This window comes from Lissotriton helveticus, chromosome 3_2 (genome assembly GCF_964261635.1).
Source record: "Lissotriton helveticus chromosome 3_2, aLisHel1.1, whole genome shotgun sequence".
Taxonomy (NCBI): Eukaryota; Metazoa; Chordata; class Amphibia; order Caudata; family Salamandridae; genus Lissotriton; species Lissotriton helveticus.
This window is the reverse complement of record NC_136062.1, coordinates 392,010,151-392,026,464: the sequence shown is the minus strand read 5'-3', so window position 1 is coordinate 392,026,464 and position 16,314 is coordinate 392,010,151.

Genomic DNA, 16,314 nt, shown 5'->3' with positions numbered 1-16,314 from the left:
TGTAATAGTAGGAGAGCAGATGGTCGCTATGCAACCTCAGGCCGGGGACCACAGGGGCCACACAGCTGTGTAGGCCGCTGAAATAATGAGACTTGTGACATCAGATTGTGTAATAGTGAGAGAGCAGAGGGTTGCTACGGGACCTCAGGCCGTGGGACCACAGGGGCCAAAGAGCTGTGCAGGCCACTGTAATAATGAGACTTGTGACATCAGACTGTGTAATAGTGGGAGAGCAGAAGGTTGCTACAGGACCTAAAGCCGTGGTACCACAAGGGCCAGAGAGCTGTGCAGGACGCTGTAATAACGAGACTTGTGACATTCGATTGTGTAATAGTGGGAGAGTAGAGGGTTCCTACGGGGCCACAGGCAGCGGACCACAATGGCCAGAGAGCTGTGCATGCCGCTGTAAGAATGAAACTTGTGACATCAGATTGTGTAATAGTGGGAGAGGAGAGGGTTGCTACGGTACCTCAGGCCGTGGGACCACAGGGCCAGAGAGCTGTGCAGGCCGCTGTAATAATGAGACTTGTGACATCAGATTGTGTAACAGTGGGTTGCTATGGGACCTCAGTCAGTGGGACCACGGGGGACAGAGAGCTGTGCAGGCCACTGTAATAATGAAGCATAGTGATAGCCGTTTGTGTAATAGTGAAAGAGCAGAGAGATGCTACGGGACCTAAGGCCGTGGAACCACAGGGGCCAGAGAGCTGTGCAGGCCGCTGTAATAATGATACTTGTGACATCAGATTGTGTAATAGTGGGAGAGCAGAGGGTTGCTACGGGACCTCAGGCCGTGGGACCACAGGGCCAGAGAGCTGTGCAGGCCGCTGTAATAATGAGACTTGTGACATCAGATTGTGTAATAGTGGGAGAGTAGATGGTTGCTACAGGACATCAGGCCGTGGGACCACAGGGGACAGAGAGCTGTGCAGGCCGCTGTAATAATGAGACTTGTGACATCAGATTGTGTAATACTGGGAGAGCAGAGGGTTGCTACAGGACCTAAGCAGTGGGACCAAAGGGGCCAGAGAGCTGTGCAGGCTGCTGTAATAATCAGGCTTGTGACAACAGATTATGTAATAGTAGGAGAGCAGATGGTCGCTATGCAACCTCAGGCTGGAGACCACAGGGGCCACACAGCTGTGTAGGCCGCTGAAATAATGAGACTTGTGACATAAGATTTTGTAATAGTGGGAGAGCAGAGGGTTGCTACGGGGCCTCAGGCCGTGGGACCACAGGGGCCAGAGAGCTGTGCATGCCACTGTAATAATGAGACTTGTGACATCAGATTGTGTAATAGTGGGAGAGCAGAGGGTTGCTACAGGACCTAAGCAGTGGGACCACAGGGGCCAGAGAGCTGTGCAGGCTGCTGTAATAATCAGACTTGTGACATCAGATTGTGTAATAGTAGGAGAGCAGATGGTCGCTATGCAACCTCAGGCCGGGGACCACAGGGGTCAAACAGCTGTGTAGGCCGCTGAAATAATGAGACTTGTGATATCAGATTGTGTAATAGTGGGAGAGTAGATGGTTGCTACAGGACATCAGGCCGTGGGACCACAGGGGACAGAGAGCTGTGCAGGCCGCTGTAATAATGAGACTTGTGACATCAGATTGTGTAATAGTGGGAGAGTAGATGGTTGCTACAGGACATCAGGCGTTGGGACCACAGGGGACAGAGAGCTGTGCAGGCCGCTGTAATAATGAGACTTGTGACATCAGATTGTGTAATACTGGGAGAGCAGAGGGTTGCTACAGGACCTAAAGACATGGGACCACAGGGCCAGAGAGCTGTGCAGGCCGCTGTAATAACGAGACTTGTGACATCCGATTGTGTAATAGTGGGAGAGTAGAGGGTTCCTACGGGGCCACAGGCCATAAACCACAAGGGCCAGAGAGCTGTGCAGGCCGCTGTAATAATGAGACTTGTGACATCAGATTTTGTAATAGTGGGAGAGCAGAGGGTTGCTACGAGACCTGAGGCCGTGGGACCACAGGGGCCAGAGAACAGAGAAGACCGTCAACAGACAGCCTTCCTCAAGACGAACGGATCCCTCGACTCCTCGCAGTCCGGATTTCGGGCCAACCACAGCACCGAGACCGCCCTAATCGCAGCCACCGACGACATCAGAACCCTGATCGACAACGGAGAAACAGTGGCCCTCATCCTCCTGGACCTCTCTGCGGCGGTCGACACTGTATGCCACCGCACCCTAGTGAAGCGCCTCAGCAACATTGGAATCCGAGAGAAAGCACTGGAGTGGATCATCTCGTTCCTCGCCGGAAGAACCCAGAGAGTCCGCCTCCCCCCGTTCAGATCCGAGGCCACTGAAGTCATCTGCGGCGTACCACAAGGAACTTCACTCAGCCCAACCCCCTTCAACGTCTACATGAGCCCCCTCGCAGCCATCGCACGCCAACACAACCTCAACATCATCTCCTACGCCGACGACACCCAGCTGATCCTCTCCCTCACCAACGACCCCACCACCGCCAGAGCCAGCCTGCACGAAGGGATGAAAGACGTCGCAGACTGGATGAAGAACAGCTGCCTTAAACTGAACTCGGACAAGACGGAAGTCCTCATCCTGGGATCATCACCCTCCGCCTGGGATGACTCCTGGTGGCCCCCGGCCCTGGGCACTGCTCCCAAGCGAACGGACCACGCACGCAACCTGGGCTTCATCCTGGACTCCTCCCTGTCGATGACCAGACAAGTCAACGCCGTCTCATCTTCGTGCTTCAACACCCTGCGCATGCTCCGCAAGATCTTCAGATGGATCCCCACCGAGACCAGGAAGACCGTCACCCAGGCACTCGTCACCAGCCGACTGGACTACGGGAACACCCTCCACGCCGGAACCACAGCCAAACTTCAAAAAAGACTCCAACGCATCCAGAACGCCTCCGCACGACTCATCCTGGACATCCCCCGACACAGCCACATCACCAGACACCTGAAAGACCTGCACTGGCTCCCCGTCAACAAAAGAATCACGTTCAGACTCCTCACCCACGCACACAAGGCTCTCCACGACCTGGGCCCCAAGTACCTCAACAACCGCATGACCTTCTACACGCCCACCCGCCAGCTACGATCAACCAGCAACGCCCTCGCCACCGTACCACGCATCCGCAGAGCCGCCGCCGGAGGAAGATCCTTCTCCTACCTGGCAGCCAAGACTTGGAACTCCCTCCCCACCCACCTTCGGCGAACACAAGACCATCTCTCCTTCAGGAAGCAGCTCAAGACCTGGCTGTTCGAGCAGTAACATACCCCTCTCCCCCAGCGCCTTGAGACCCTCCCGGGTGAGTAGCGTGCTTTACAAATGCCGTGATTGATTGATTGATTGAGTACTCTGCAGGCCGCTGTAATAATGTGACATCAGATTGTGTAATAGTGGGAGAGCAGAGGGTTGATACGGGACCTCAGGCCGTGGGACCACAGGGGCCAGAGAGCTGTGCAGGCCACAGTAATAATGAGACTTGTGACATAAGATTTTGTAATAGTGGGAGAGCAGAGGGTTACTACGGGGCCTCAGGCCGTGGGACCACAGGGGCAAGAGAGCCGTGCATGCCACTGTAATAATGAGACTTGTGACATCAGATTGTGTACTAGTGGGAGAGCAGAGGGTTGACAGGACCTTAGGCAGTGGGACCACAGGGGCCAGAGAGCTGTGCAGGCTGCTGTAATAATCAGACTTGTGACATCAGATTGTGTAATAGTAGGAGAGCAGATGGTCGCTATGCAACCTCAGGCCGGGGACCACAGGGGCCACACAGCTGTGTAGGCCGCTGAAATAATGAGACTTGTGACATCAGATTGTGTAATAGTGAGAGAGCAGAGGGTTGCTACGGGACCTCAGGCCGTGGGACCCCAGGGGCCAAAGAGCTGTGCAGGCCGCTGTAATAATAAGACTTGTGACATCAGACTGTGTAATAGTTGGAGAGCAGAAGGTTGCTACAGGACCTAAAGCCGGGGTACCACAAGGGCCAGAAAGCTGTACAGGCCGCTGTATTAACGAGACTTGTGACATTCGATTGTGTAATAGTGGGAGAGTAGAGGGTACCTACGGGGCCACAGGCCGCGGACCACAATGGCCAGAGAGCTGTGCAGGCCGCTGTAATAGTGAAACTTGTGACATCAGATTGTGTAATAGTGGGAGAGCAGAGGGTTGCTACGAGACCTGAGGCCGTGGGACCACAGGGGCCAGAGAACTCTGCAGGCCGCTGTAATAATGAGACTTGTGACATCAGATTGTGTAATAGTGGGAGAGCAGAGGGTTGCTACGGGACCTCAGGCCGTGGGACCACAGGGGCCAGAGAGCTGTGCAGGCCACAGTAATAATTGGACTTGTGACATAAGATTTTGTAATAGTGGGAGAGCAGAGGGTTGCTACGGGGCCTCAGGCCGTGGGACCACAGGGGCCAGAGAGCTGTGCATGCCACTGTAATAATGAGACTTGTGACATCAGATTGTGTAATGGTGGGAGAGCAGAGGGTTGCTACAGGACCTTAGGCAGTGGGACCACAGGGGCCAGAGAGCTGTGCAGGCTGCTGTAATAATCAGACTTGTGACATCAGATTGTGTAATAGTAGGAGAGCAGATGGTCGCTATGCGACCTCAGGCCGGGGACCACAGGGTCCACACAGCTGTGCAGGCCGCTGTAATAATGAGACTTGTGACATCAGACTGTGTAATAGTGGGAGAGCAGAAGGTTGCTATAGGACCTAAAGCAGTGGTACCACAAGGGCCAGAGAGCTGTGCAGGCCGCTGTAATAACGAGACTTGTGACATCCGATTGTGTAATAGTGGGAGAGTAGAGGGTTCCTACGGGGCCACAGGCCGTGGACCACAAGGGCCAGAGAGCTGTGCAGGCCACAGTAATAATGAGACTTGTGACATAAGATTTTGTAATAGTGGGAGAGCAGAGGGTTGCTACGGAGGCCTCAGGCCGTGGGACCACAGGGGCCAGAGAGCTGTGCAGGCCACAGTAATAATGAGACTTGTGACATCAGATTGTGTAATAGTAGGAGAGCAGATGGTCGCTATGCGACCTCAGGCCGGGGACCACAGGGGCCACACAGCTGTGCAGGCCGCTGTAATAATGAGACTTGTGACATCAGATTGTGTAATAGTGAGAGAGCAGAGGGTTGCTACGGGACCTCAGGCCGTGGGACCCCAGGGGCCAAAGAGCTGTGCAGGCCGCTGTAATAATGAGACTTGTGACATCAGACTGTGTAATAGTTGGAGAGCAGAAGGTTGCTACAGGACCTAAAGCCGGGGTACCACAAGGGCCAGAGAGCTGTGCAGGCCGCTGTAATAACGAGACTTGTGACATTCGATTGTGTAAGAGTGGGAGAGTAGAGGGTACCTACGGGGCCACAGGCCGCGGACCACAATGGCCAGAGAGCTGTGCAGGCCGCTGTAATAGTGAAACTTGTTATATCAGATTGTGTAATAGTGGGAGAGCAGAGGGTTGCTACGAGACCTGAGGCCGTGGGACCACAGGGGCCAGAGAACTCTGCAGGCCGCTGTAATAATGAGACTTGTGACATCAGATTGTGTAATAGTGGGAGAGCAGAGGGTTGCTACGGGACCTCAGGCCGTGGGACCACAGGGGCCAGAGAGCTGTGCAGGCCACAGTAATAATTGGACTTGTGACATAAGATTTTGTAATAGTGGGAGAGCAGAGGGTTGCTACGGGGCCTCAGGCCGTGGGACCACAGGGGCCAGAGAGCTGTGCATGTCACTGTAATAATGAGACTTGTGACATCAGATTGTGTAATGGTGGGAGAGCAGAGGGTTGCTACAGGACCTTAGGCAGTGGGACCACAGGGGCCAGAGAGCTGTGCAGGCTGCTGTAATAATCAGACTTGTGACATCAGATTGTGTAATAGTAGGAGAGCAGATGGTCGCTATGCGACCTCAGGCCGGGGACCACAGGGTCCACACAGCTGTGCAGGCCGCTGTAATAATGAGACTTGTGACATCAGACTGTGTAATAGTGGGAGAGCAGAAGGTTGCTATAGGACCTAAAGCAGTGGTACCACAAGGGCCAGAGAGCTGTGCAGGCCGCTGTAATAACGAGACTTGTGACATCCGATTGTGTAATAGTGGGAGAGTAGAGGGTTCCTACGGGGCCACAGGCTGTGGACCACAAGGGCCAGAGAGCTGTGCAGGCCACAGTAATAATGAGACTTGTGACATAAGATTTTGTAATAGTGGGAGAGCAGAGGGTTGCTACGGGGGCCTCAGGCCGTGGGACCACAGGGGCCAGAGAGCTGTGCAGGCCACAGTAATAATGAGACTTGTGACATCAGATTGTGTAATAGTAGGAGAGCAGATGGTCGCTATGCGACCTCAGGCCGGGGACCACAGGGGCCACACAGCTGTGCAGGCCGCTGTAATAATGAGACTTGTGACATCAGACTGTGTAATAGTGGGAGAGCAGAAGGTTGCTATAGGACCTAAAGCAGTGGTACCACAAGGGCCAGAGAGCTGTGCAGGCCGCTGTAATAATGAGACTCGTGACATCAGATTGTGTAATAGTGGGAGAGCAGAGGGTTGCTACGGGACCTCAAGCCGTGGGACCACAGGGGCCAGAGAGCTGTGCAGGCCACAGTAATAATGAGACTTGTGACATAAGATTTTGTAATAGTGGGAGAGCAGAGGGTTGCTACGGGGCCTCATGCCGTGGGACCACAGGGGCCAGAGAGCTATGCAGGCCACAGTAATAATGAGACTTGTGACATAAGATTTTGTAATAGTGGGATAGCAGAGGGTTGCTACGGGGCCTCAGGCAGTGGGAGCACAGGGGCCAGAGAACTCTGCAAGCCGCTGTAATAATGAGACTTGTGACATCAGATTGTGTAATAGTGGGAGAGCAGAGGGTTGCTACGGGACCTCAGGCCGTGGGACCACAGGTGCCAGAGAGCTGTGCAGGCCACAGTAATAATGAGACTTGTGACATAAGATTTTGTAATAGTAGGCGAGCAGAGGGTTGCAACGGGGTCTCAGGCCGTGGGACCACAGGGGCCAGAGAGCTGTGCAGGCCACAGTAATAATGAGACTTGTGACATAAGATTTTGTAATAGTAGGAGAGCAGAGGGTTGCAACGGGGTCTCAGGCCGTGGGGCCACAGGGGCCAGAGAGCTGTGCAGGCTGCTGTAATAATCAGACTTGTGACATCAGATTGTATAATAGTAGGAGAGCAGAGGGTCGCAAAGCGACCTCAAGCCGGGGACCACAGGGGCCACACAGCTGCGCAGGCCACTGTAATAATGAGACTTGTGACATCAGATTGTGTAATAGTGAGAGAGCAGAGGGTTGCTACGGGACCTCAGGCCGTGGGACCACAGGGGCCAGAGAGCTGTGCAGGCCGCTGTAATAATGAGACTTGTGACATGAGACTGTGTAATAGTGGGAGAGCGGAAGGTTGCTACAGGACCTAAAGCCGTAGTACCACAAGGACCAGAGAGCTGTGCAGGCCGCTGTAATAACGAGATTTGTGACATCCGATTGTGTAATAGTGGGAGAGCAGAGGGTTCCTACGGGGCCACAGGCCAAGGACTACAAGGGCCAGAGAGCTGTGCAGGCTGCTGTAATAATGAGACTTGTGACATCAGATTGTGTAATAGTGGGAGAGCAGAGGATTGCTATGGGACCACAGGCCGTGGGACGACAGGGGGCACACAGCTGTGCAGGCTGCTATAATAATGAGAGTGTGACATCAGATTGTGTATTAGTGGGAGAGCAGAGGGATGCTACGGTACCTCAGGCCGTGGGACCACAGGGGCTAGAGAGCTGTGCCGGCCACTGTAATAATTAGACTTGTGACATCAGATTGTGTAATAGTGGGAGAGTAGATGGTTGCTACAGGACATCAGGCCGTGGGACCACAAGGGATAGAGAGCCGTGGAGGCTGCTGTAGACTTGTGACATCAGATTGTGTAATTCTGGGAGATCGGAGGGTTGCTAAAGGGCCTAAAGCCGTGGGACCATAGGGGTCAGAAAGCTGTGCAGGCAGCTGTAATAACGAGACTTGTGACATCCGATTGTGTAATAGTGGGATAGCAGAGGGTTCCTACAGGGCCACAGGCCACGGACCACAAGGGCCAGATAGCTATGCAGGCCGCTGTAACAATGAGACTTGTGACATCAGATTATGTAATAGTGGGAGAGCAGAGGATTGCTACGGGACCTCAGGCTGTGGGACCACAGGGGCCAGAAAGCTTTGCAGGCCGCTGTAATAATGAGAGTTGTGACATCAGATTGTGTAATAGTGGGAGAGCAGAGGGTTGCTACGGAACCACAGGCCGTGGGACCACAGGGGCCACACAGCTGTGCAGGCCGCTATAATAATGAGAGTTGTGACATCAGATTGTGTAATAGTGGGAGAGCAGAGGGATGCTACGGTACCTCGGCCCGTAGGACAACAGGGGCCTGATAGCTGTGCAGGCCGCTGTAATAATGAGACTTGTGACATAAGATTATGTAATAGTGGGAGAGCAGAGGGTTGCTTCGGGACCTCAGGCCGTGGGACCACAGGGGCCAGAGAGCTCTGCAGACCGCTGTAATAATGAGACTTGTGACATCAGATTGTGTAATAGTGGGAGAGCAGAGGGTTGCTACGGGACCTCAGGCCGTGGGACCACAGGGGTCAGAGAGCTGTGCAGGCCACAGTAATAATGAGACTTGTGACATAAGATTGTGTAATAGTGGGAGAGCAGAGGGTTGCTACAGGACCTTAGGCAGTGGGACCACAGGGGCCAGAGAGCTGTGCAGGCCGCTGTAACAATCAGACTTGTGACATCAGATTGTGTAATAGTGGGAGAGCAGAGGGTCGCTATGCGACCTCAGGCCGGGGACCACAGGGGCCACACAGCTGTGCAGGCCGCTGTAATAATGAGACTTGTGACATCAGATTGTGTAATAGTGAGAGAGCAGAGGGTTGCTATGGGACCTCAGGCCGTGGGACCACAGGGGCCAGAGAGCTGTGCAGGCCGCTGTAATAATGAGACTTGTGACATCAGACTGTGTAATAGTGGGAGAGCAGAAGGTTGCTACAGGACCTAAAGCCGTGGGACCACAAGGGCCAGAGAGCTGTGCAGGGCGCTATAATAACGAGACTTGTGACATCTGATTGTGTAATAGTGGGAGAGCAGAGGGTTCCTATGGGGCCACAGGCCGTGGACCACAAGGGCCAGAGAGCTGTGCAGGCCGCTGTAATAATGAGACTTGTGACATCAGATTGTGTAATAGTGGCAGACCAGAGGGTTGCTACAGGAGCACAGGCCGTGGGATGACAGGGGCCACACAGCTTTGCAGGCCGCTATAATAATGAGAGTGTGACATCAGATTGTGTATTAGTGGGAGCGCAGAGGGATGCTACGGTACCTCAGGCCGTGGGACCACAGGGGCTAGAGAGCTGTTCCGGCCACTGTAATAATGAGACTTGTGACATCAGATTGTGTAATAGTGGGAGAGCAGAGGGTTGCTACGAGACCTGAGGCCGCGGGACCACAGGGGCCAGATAGCTGTGCAGGCCGCTGTAATAATGAGACTTGTGACATAAGATTGTGTAATAGTGGGAGAGCAGAGGATTGCTACGGGACCTCAGGCCATGGGACCACAGGGGCCAGAGAGTTCTGCAGGCCGCTGTAATAACGAGACTTGTGACATCAGATTGTGTAATACTGGGAGAGCGGAGGGTTGCTAAAGGGCCTAAAGCCGTGGGACCACAGGGGCCAGAGAGCTGTGCAGGCCGCTCTAATAACGAGACTTGTGACATCCGATTGTGTAAAAGTGGGATAGCAGAGAGTTCCTACGGGGCCACAGGCCGCGGACCACAAGGGCCAGAGAGCTGGGCAGGCCGCTGTAACAATGAGCCTTGTGACATCAGATTATGTAATAGTGGGAGAGCAGAGGATTGCTACGGGACCTCAGGCCGTGGGAACACAGGGGCCTGTAAGCTTTGCAGGCCGCTGTAATAATGAGACTTGTGACATCAGATTGTGTAATAGTGGGAGAGCAGAGGGTTGCTACGGGACCACAGGCCGTGGGACCACAGGGGCCACACAGCTGTGCAGGCCGCTATAATAATGAGAGTTGTGACATCAGATTGTGTAATAGTGGGAGAGCAGAGGGATGCTACGGTACCTCAGGCATTGGGACCACAGGGGCTAGAGAGCTTTGCAGGCCGCTGTAATAATGAGACTTGTGACATCAGATTGTGTAATAGTGGGAGAGCAGAGGGATGCTACGGTACCTCAGGCCGTGGGACCACAGGGGCTAGAGAGCTGTGCCGGCCACTGTAATAATAAGACTTGTGACATCAGATTGTGTAATAGTGGGAGAGCAGTGGGTTGCTACAAAACCTGAGGCCGCGGGACCACAGGGGCCAGATAGCTGTGCAGGCCGCTGTAATAATGAGACTTGTGACATAAGATTTTGTAATAGTGGGAGAGCAGAGGATTGCTACGGGACATCAGGCCGTGGGACCACAGGGACCAGAGAGCTCTGCAGGCCGCTGTAATAACGAGACTTGTGACATCAGATTGTGTAATAGTGGGAGAGTAGATGGTTGCTACAGGACATCAGGCCGTGGGACCACAAGGGATAGAGAGCTGTAGAGGCTGCTGTAGACTTGTGACATCAGATTGTGTAATACTGGGAGATCGGAGGGTTGCTAAAGGGCCTAAAGCCGTGGGACCATAGGGGCCAGAAAGCTGTGCAGGCAGCTGTAATAACGAGACTTGTGACATCCGATTGTGTAATAGTGGGATAGCAGAGGGTTCCTACAGGGCCACAGGCCAAGGGCCAGAGAGCTGTGCAGGCCGCTGTAACTATGAGACTTGTGACATCAGATTATGTAATAGTGGGAGAGCAGAGGTTTGCTACGGAACCACAGGCCGTGGGACCACAGGGGCCACACAGCTGTGCAGACCGCTATAATAATGTGAGTTGTGACATCAGATTGTGTAATAGTGGGAGAGCAGAGGGATGCTACGGTACCTCGGGCCGTGGGACAACAGGTGCCTGATAGCTGTGCAGGCCGCTGTAATAATGAGACTTGTGACATAAGATTATGTAATAGTGGGAGAGTAGAGGGTTGCTTCGGGACCTCAGGCCGTGGGTCCACAGGGGCCAGAGAGCTCTGCAGGCCGCTGAAATAACGAGACTTGTGACATCAGATTGTGTAATAGTGGGAGAGCAGAGGGTTGCTACGGGACCTCAGGCCGTGGGACCACAGGGGTCAGAGAGCTGTGCAGGCCACAGTAATAATGAGACTTGTGACATAAGATTGTGTAATAGTGGGAGAGCAGAGGGTTGCTACGGGACCTCAGGCCGTGGGACCACAGGGGTCAGAGAGCTGTGCAGGCCACAGTAATAATGAGACTTGTGACATCAGATTGTGTAATAGTGGGAGAGCAGAGGGTTGCTACAGGACCTTAGGCAGTGGGACCACAGGGGCCAGAGAGCTGTGCAGGCCACAGTAATAATGAGACTTGTGACATAAGATTTTGTAATAGTGGGATAGCAGAGGGTTGCTACGGGGCCTCAGGCCGTGGGAGCACAGGGGCCAGAGAACTCTGCAGGCTGCTGTAATAATGAGACTTGTGACATCAGATTGTGTAATAGTGGGAGAGCAGAGGGTTGCTACGGGACCTCAGGCCGTGGGACCACAGGGGCCAGAGAGCTGTGCATGCCACTGTAATAATGAGACTTGTGACATCAGATTGTGTAATAGTGGGAGAGCAGAGGGTTGCTACAGGACCTTAGGCAGTGGGGCCACAGGGGCCAGAGAGCTGTGCAGGCTGCTGTAATAATCAGACTTGTGACATCAGATTGTATAATAGTAGGAGAGCAGAGGGTCGCTATGCGACCTCAGGCCGGGGACTACAGGGGCCACACAGCTGCGCAGGCCACTGTAATAATGAGACTTGTGACATCAGATTGTGTAATAGTGAGAGAGCAGAGGGTTGCTACGGGACCTCAGGCCGTGGGACCACAGGGGCCAGAGAGCTGTGCAGGCCGCTGTAATAATGAGACTTGTGACATCAGACTGTGTAATAGTGGGAGAGCTGAAGGTTGCTACAGGACCTAAAGCCGTGGGACCACAAGGACCAGAGAGCTGTGCAGGCCGCTGTAATAACGAGATTTGTGACATCCGATTGTGTAATAGTGGGAGAGCAGAGGGTTCCTACGGGGCCACAGGCCGCGGACCACAAGGGCCAGAGAGCTGTGCAGGCTGCTGTAATAATGAGACTTGTGACATCAGATTGTGTAATAGTGGGAGAGCAGAGGATTGCTATGGGACCTCAGGCCGTGGGACCACAGGGGCCTGAAAGCTTTGCAGGCCGCTGTAATAATGAGACTTGTGACATCAGATTGCGTAATAGTGGGAGAGCAAAGGGTTGCTATGGGACCACAGGCCGTGGGACGACAGGGGCCACACAGCTGTGCAGGCTGCTACAATAATGAGAGTGTGACATCAGATTGTGTATTAGTGGGAGAGCAGAGGGATGCTACGGTACCTCAGGCCGTGGGACCACAGGGGCTAGAGAGCTGTGCCGGCCACTGTAATAATTAGACTTGTGACATCAGATTGTGTAATAGTGGGAGAGCAGTGGGTTGCTACGAGACCTGAGGCCGCGGGACCACAGGGGCCAGAGAGCTGTGCAGGCCGCTGTAATAATGAGACTTGTGACATAAGATTTTGTAATAGTGGGAGAGCAGAGGATTGCTACGGGACCTCAGGCCGTGGGACCACAGGGGCCAGAGAACTCTGCAGGCCGCTGTAATAACGAGACTTGTGACATCAGATTGTGTAATAGTGGGAGTTAGACCTGTCTGCTTCTGAGAGTCCCCTCACACTATGATTTATTTTGTTCCCCCGTGCCTCCTAAAATTTGTCGCTTTTTCTTTGTCTACCAGGACCTTTTTGTGTGTTGTCCCATGGGGCTAGATGCTCTTTGATGCCCAGTTGCTCACCAAGTTCCTGGCACCTATGTACAAGGCACCTGACGGAACCAGTGGCATAACCAACTGGGGTTGTCAACCCTAAAATGGTGGACACCATTGTCCCCTATGAGAGTGACTCCCATTGGAGCCCCTCTGACCTCTGACCCTTTGAAGGTTTTGGCGCACTTTGTGTAACCTGCAAACCTGACAGGAATCCCCTCAGGAGTTACAAGTACACAAAATGGCTGCCTTAGGAAGCCCAGTACGGTGGCTCCTAATGACCAAAAAGATACCTTGAAAGGGCCATGTCATTGATATAGCCAGGGAAGGTTCTAGAACCTTCTGGCTCGTGCTGGCATCCTAGGGCACGGGCTATAAAAGGCCCAGTCCCTGGCGGCCATAAAAAAGAATGATCAAAGAACACCAGAAGAAGAGGACTTGACCCCAGATAGACACCTGCCCTGTTAACCCCCTGAGGCAGCTGATAGCGCAGGCAGAAGAGCAGCAGAGGTTGCTGGCGTGGACCCTGACTGGTGTTCCAGTCAGAAGCGTGAGCAGTGACCTCTAGCCTTCAGCGCCTGGTCAGCGAGTGCCCAATTGCCCCTCAGAGACTTTGGCCATAGTTAGAGCCTCCCCGCCCCCCAGTGGTGAGATCGCAACTGCAACTCTTAAAAGTGCCACCTTCAACTTAAGTGCCTCCTGGCGGGCATTCGGACGTCTCCGAACCCACCGCCGTCGACGCGCTGTTTGTGGATAGAAGGTGAGGTGCTGCGCTGGGGCGGGGAAAGGCTGGCCTTCATTTGGGCGAGATTACTGTCTCTGCCCTGCCCGAGTGACTTGGGAGCTGGTGTGTGGGCGGGAACCCCCCCCCCCCCGTGAGTGCGTGAGTGAGCTCGGAGGGAGGATCGCGGAGCCCCTGGAACCCCCCTTCGCCCTTGGGAGAAGTGCCATACTGACTGGAGCGCTCACCGGCGCCGCCGAAGTGAGGTGGGCCGTCTCTACCCCTGAAGTTGCCACGTTGTTGTGGAACTGTGATGCGGTCTCATTTTGAACTGTGCGCGCAGGTGTTTTGGCCCCTCCGGCAGCCCGTTCGACGGTCCCAAGACTCGTGAACTGGAGCCGCCTTCGGAAACCCCGCCTGCGCTGACAGAAGCGCACAGACTCCTCCGGCAGCAGTAGCATTGAACCGGCTGGCCGCGGAGTGTAATTGCCGTAGTCATTTTATGCCTTTATCTTCCAGATATACGCGCAATGAGTTGTGACTGCAACTAAGGGATTATCACGCGTATCTTGTGCCAGAGAGCCCAAACCCGTGAACACTTCAAAAACTGTAAGAGCACGCATTCCGCATTGAATGACAAACGTAATGTGTTTACCCTGAAAGTGATTAATTGGTGGCAGCGATACCAGAATGACCCTGTGATATTTATTCCAGTCATTGCTGATATTTATTCCAGTCATTGCTGATATTTATTCCAGTCATTGCTGATATTTATTCCAGTCATTGCTGATATTTATTCCAGTTATTGCTGATATTTATTCTAATGTATTGAATCCTGATATTTATCCAGTATATTTATTTATTATAGTCCAACTATTTATTCCTGAGAAACCAGTACACAGCTAATCAAACCCATGTAAGAAATGTGAATGTGATTACCTAAGTGAACTTCCTTCAAACCCAGAGAACTTTTACATAAACGAAACGTATTTTTCTATAACAGTGGTGTGGTGTCCTTCTTTTTGTGTGGTGTGCAGGGAGTTATTATTTGGTCATAGCCGGCTTAACACAACAGCCTTCTACCGCCTTGTCACTCAAGCCAAGCTACCCCCCTTTGTGCTGGGCTTGCCTATCGCAGGTCCAACATAAAATTGGTGCTCAGCGGGTGGGATTGCGAGCCGTGCTTGTTTTGAACCACATAATAATTCAGTGTGCACCACAGGTACACACCCAGAGTTTTCTCCTAGCGGCCCTCAAATTCAACGTTTTGCTTTTTCCAAATTCTTTCCTTGAGGTGGGTGGAAGTGACCCTCAAAGTTCTTATCCTGGTCACCTACTTCGGGGTGGTGGTCCACACTTTTCACTGACAAGATGGAATTCGAAATGTCAGAGCTGGAGACCTATACTGTGGCCCAGCTCAAGGATTTCTGTCAGGAGAGGGGAGTGTTTGTCAGGCGAGGGGCCAAAAGAGAGGAGCTCCGTACTAGTCTGCGAGCATGGGTGGAAGCACACACAGAGGGAACGGTGGAAGAGGAGGAATCGGACAGAGGTACTGTCATTGATAGAACTGCGGAATGTCCCCCAGGGGTGGGTGAGATGTCAATCAGCCCCAAAGCAACCTCGCGGGAGGGCAGCAGTGTGTCATCGAGAGGGTTGTCAGAAACCGAGTTAGCTGACAGAAGAGAGGAAAGACTGTTAAGGTGGGAAATAGCAAAAATGGAGTTGGAAGAACGGAGGGAGGAGAGGAGGTTGGAACATGAGTCCAAGCTGGAGATGGAAAGGAAAAGGATGGAACACGAGTTCAAGCTACGAGAACTGGAGTTCTAGGCCTCTAACATCACTCCGAAGGGTGTCGAGTCAAAGGAATTTGCCAGGGAGCCCAGGCCCCATTTACCCAAGGACGTAGTCACCAGTTATACCGCTGGAGACCACATAGCCAAGTGGCTGGCAGCCTATGAGGTCTCCTTAAGAGCCCATGGGATCCATGAGAAGCATTGGGGTGGTGGATTATACCGGTACATGCCTCCGACAGGTAGGGATGCCCTATTGGCCCTAGACCGGGAGGAACAGGTTAATTACCCCGCATGAAGGTGGCGCTCATCAGGAAGTTTGGGTTGACCCCTGAGAAATACCGGCAAAGGTTTAGGGGCAGCCACAAGCTGTGCTCACAAAATTGGGTTGACTTCCTGGATTTTGCCAAGAAAGCCCTGGAAGGGTGGGTCCAAGGTAGTGAGGTGGAGGACTATCAAGGGTTGTATGACTTAATCCTCAAGGAGCATCTACTCGAGAAATGTCTTCCCGAGCTGAGGCAACACCTGGTAGACAGCAAACTTACTTGCCCCCGTAAGCTTGCTGAGGAGGCGGACATTTGGGCGAGTACCCGAGTGTCCATGAAGGGGACTGGAGGAGATTCTCAGAAGTCCGGACAGGGCGCTCCCCAGAGGAAAGAGGGGGGAGATAATAAGAAAGAGTTCTCCAAAGGTCCCCAAAATAACTTTAAGGGGGAAAACACCTTTTCCAACTCTAAGGCTAACCCGCAGAAGAACCCTAACCCTGGCCAGAGTCAGCAGCCAAGGGTTGTCCATTGCTTTGAGTGCGGTGGTATTGGACATTACAAAGGAGACCC